General features: G+C 42.5%; 1 non-coding gene across 1 annotated transcript; it reads left to right on the top strand.

Annotated features, from left to right (window-relative positions):
* Window positions 1–3,235: 3,235 nt before the first annotated feature.
* Window positions 3,236–3,318, top strand: trnas-uga (transfer RNA serine (anticodon UGA)). Its single transcript has one exon. It is a non-coding gene; the product is annotated as a tRNA-Ser (tRNA).
* Window positions 3,319–4,181: the final 863 nt, after the last annotated feature.

The following is a 4,181-nucleotide window of genomic DNA, read 5'->3' as shown; positions in this document are numbered from 1 at the left end:
TCGTAGCTAGGGGATTTGAATATAGGAGCAGGGAGGTGTTACTGCAGTTGTACAGGGCTTTAATGAGGCCTCACCTGGAATATTGTGTTCAGTTTTGGTCTCCTAGTCTGAGGAAGGACGTTGATGCTATTGAGGGAGTGGAGCGAAGGTTCACCAGACTGAATCCAGGGATGGCTGGGCTGTCATCTGAGGAGAGATTCGATCAACTAGGCCTTTATTCACCGGAGTTGAGAAGGATGATAGGGGATCGCGTCGAAACAAATAAGATTCTGACGGGACTGGACAGGTTAGATGCGGGAAGAATGTTCTCGATATTGGGGAAGTCCAGAACCAGGGTAGATAGTCTTAGGATAAGGGGCAGGCCATTTACGACTAAGATGAGGAGAAACCTCTTCACTCAGAGAGTTGTTGACCTGTGGAATTCCCTGCCGCAGAGAGTTGTTGATGCCAGTTCATTGGATATATTCAAGAGGGAGTTAGATATGCCTTTATGGTTAAGGGGATCAAGAGGTATGGAGAGACAGCAGGATAGCGGTACTGAAAGAATGTTTAGCCATGATCTGATTGAATGCCGGTGTCGGCTCGAATGGCCGAATGGCCTACTCCTGCACCTATTTTCTTTGTTTCTCTGTTTATATCCACGTAAGTACATTACCCCCAATACACTGTGCTTTGATTTTGCACACAAATCTCTTGTGTGGTACCTTATCTAAAGCCTTTTGAAAGTCCAAATGCACCACATCCATTGGTTCTCCCTTGTCCACTCTGCAAGTTACATATTCAGAAAATTCTGGAAGATTCGTCAAGCTTGATTTTCCCTTCATAAATCCATGCTGACTTGGACCGACCTTTTCACTGCTTTCCAAATGCGTTGCGATTTCATCTTTAATAATTGTTTCCAACATTTTCCTCACGACTGATGTCAGGCTAACCGATCTATAATTCCCCATTTTCTCTCTCCCTCCTTTTTTAAAAAGTGGTTTTACATTAGCAACCCTGCAGTCCATGGGAACTGATCCAGAGTCGATAGACTGTTGGAAAATGATCACGAATGCATACATTATTTCTCGGGACACTTCCTTAAGTACTCTGGGATGCAGACTATCTGGCCCCGGGGATTTATCGGCCTTCAATCACTTCAATTTCCCCAACACAATTTCCCATCTAATCAGAATATCCTTCAGTTCCTCCTTCGCACTAGACCCTCGCTCCGCTAGTACATCCAGAAGGTTATTTGTGTCTTCCGTCGTGAAGACACAACCAAAGTATTTCTTCAATTAGTCTGCCTTTTCTTTGTTCCCCATTATAAATTCACCTGAATCCGACTGCAAAGGACCTACGTTGTCTTCACTAATCTTTTTCTCTTCACATATATATTGAAGCTTTGGCAGTCATTTTTATGCTTCTGACACGCTTCCTCTCGTACTCTTTTCTCCCTCTCTTAACGAAACCCTTGGTCCTCCTTGGCTGAATTCTAAATTTCTCCCAGTCCTCAGGTTTCCTGATTTTTCTGGTCAATTTATAGAACTCTTCCTTGGATTTAACACAATCCTTCATTTCCCTTGTTAGCCACGGTTGAGCCATCTTCCCCGTTGTATTTTTACTCCAGACAGGGATGTACAATTGGTGAAGTTAATACATGTGGTCTTTAAATGTTTACCATTGCCTATCAACCATCAACCTTTTAAGTATCATTTGCGAGTCTATGCTAGCCAATTCACGCCTCATACCATCGAAATTACCTTTCCTAAACTTCAGGTCCCGAGTTTCTGGATTAACTGTGTCACCCTCCATCTTATAAAGAATTGTACCATGTTATGGTCAGTCTTTCCCAAGGGGCCTCGCACAACAAGTTTGCCAATTAGTCCCTTCTCATTACACATCACCAAGTCTACGATGGCCAGCTCTCTTGGTGGTTCCTCGACATATTGGTCTGGAAAACCATCCCTAATATACTCCAGGAAATCGTTCTCCACCGCATTGCTACCAGTTTGGTCAGCCCAATCAATATATAGATTAAAGTCGCCCATGGTAACTGCTGTACCTTTATTGCACACATCCCTTATTTCTTGTTTGATGCTGTCCCCAACCTCACTACTACTGTTTGGAGGTCTGCACACAATTCCCACTAGCGTTTTCTGCCATTTGGTATTCTGCAGCTCCCCCCATACCGCTTCCAAACCATCCAAGCTAATGTCCCTCCTTATCATTGCATTAATTTCCTCTTTAACCAGCAACGCCACTCCGCCTCTTTTTCCTTTCTGTCTATCCTTCACAAGCATCTTATCTACCTGCCCTGCTACCGTCAAGGATTCTGTAGACATGCACTTCAAGGTCATTTGCACCTCTACACTTATCAGTGGCCGAACATTTAATGTTTATTCGCTTTCCCTATTAGCACTCCCCAAATGCATTATCTAACACTTTCCGGGTTGAATTCCATTAAACCCCTGACCAGTTCTTTGATATCTTCTGCAATCTACAGCTTTCTACCTCATTATCAAGCATACCTGGTTGACCAATCTTTTAGTCACCTGCGCTAATTTGTATTTAGTGGCTCGGTGTCAAATTTGTATCGCATAATACTCTTGTGAAGTGACTTGGACGTTTCGCTAATTTCAAGGTGCTAATTATGTATAAGTTGTTGTTGTTTAACATGTGTGTTACATAACGTTATATAGAGATTGCATCACAGAAAGAGACAATTGCACCTAACTGGTGTTGCGAGAGTTAATGCTGCACACTACCGGACTTCACTTGATCCTATCAGCATATTGTTCTATTGCTTTCTCAGTCATGTGCTTAGGTAATCCCTTTAAAATGAATCTGTGCTATTCACCTCAACTACTGCTCGTGTAGCACCTTCCACATTTTTATCACTCTCTGGTAAATAAGTTGCTCTTGAATTGTCTACTGAATTTATCAGTGACCTCCCGTTCTGAACTACTGCACAATAGCAAACATTTTCTCCACATCAACTCGATCAAATACCTTCATGATGTTAAAAATATATCTCACTTGTTTTTCGAGAAAGAAGCTCTCCAGACTGTTCAGTTTTTCCTGAAATGTAAATTCTTTCAGTTCTGACCGAAATTTTTCCTTCTTTGCTGAAAGATTCTGTGATTCTACGATTTAATTTTCACATCGTCCGGGAGATCCAATAGGGCAAGCATGCAGGCGGTCTCTCTGATAAATTGCACCAACGATTGGACTATTAAAGCAGTTCTACTCTTTGGCTGTGATGGCCGAGTGGTTAAGGCGTTGGACTTGAAATCCAATGGGGGTTTCCCTGCGCAGGTTCGAACTCTGCTCGCAGCGATTCTGCAAGTGCTCTTTTTTTTATCGACTCACGGGGATCTCATTGGAATCTGATCACAATTCCCTCCACTGCCCTTGATTACCCTGATTGACGCGAAGCTGTTGTTCGAACTGGAAACATTAATAGTTTATCGGTATTGATTGTTGGTTTGTTGGACACTATCTCCAAAAATCAGTGAGCAATATACACAGCATGAAAAAATGCCTTTTAATAAAGATCAGTGCATTGTTTGGGAGGAACTCACCTTGAGTTAATGAGTGCGAACGTGGTTTGGTTTTATAAAGATGAACAAGTTTTGCCAAAATGACCACGGCAGCGTTTGACGTTGCAATTTTCTGATAACATCAGTGTTTGCATCAAAGTAGATGCCTTATCCATTAAGCGAAGTGGCCCCTGCAGTTTGCAGCTGACTAATTTACAGCAAAATTCTAAAGGGTCAAAATGTCATAAAAAGGCAAGCATGAAATCTCGGTGCCGCAATGCAAGGAGTATTCGGAACCCAGGAGAGGGCTCTGAGCTAGTTAGAGTGGGTGAGAGCTCAGATCACAGGACCCCAAGAAAAAATGCAAAAAGCAGAAGGCAATAGAGCAGACGAGCACTGGGGTAAGTGTAAACGACAAGGTGATAGGAAGGGACAATATGTATGAATATAAAGGGGCTGCAGGATGGGTCAAAACTAAAAATCATGGTTTAAAAACTAGTATTAAAACACTCTACCTAACCGCACGCAGCATTCGAAAGAAGGTAAATGAGTTGACGGCACAAATCATCATAAATGGGTATGATTTGGTGGCCATTACAGAAACGTTGCAGGTTGGCCAGGACAGGGAATTAAACATACAGGGGTATCTGACAATTCGGA

Source organism: Pristiophorus japonicus, chromosome 28 (genome assembly GCF_044704955.1).
Source record: "Pristiophorus japonicus isolate sPriJap1 chromosome 28, sPriJap1.hap1, whole genome shotgun sequence".
NCBI lineage: Eukaryota > Metazoa > Chordata > Chondrichthyes > Pristiophoridae > Pristiophorus > Pristiophorus japonicus.
Note: the sequence above shows the minus strand (reverse complement) of the source record. Positions and strands in the feature narration are given on the sequence as shown.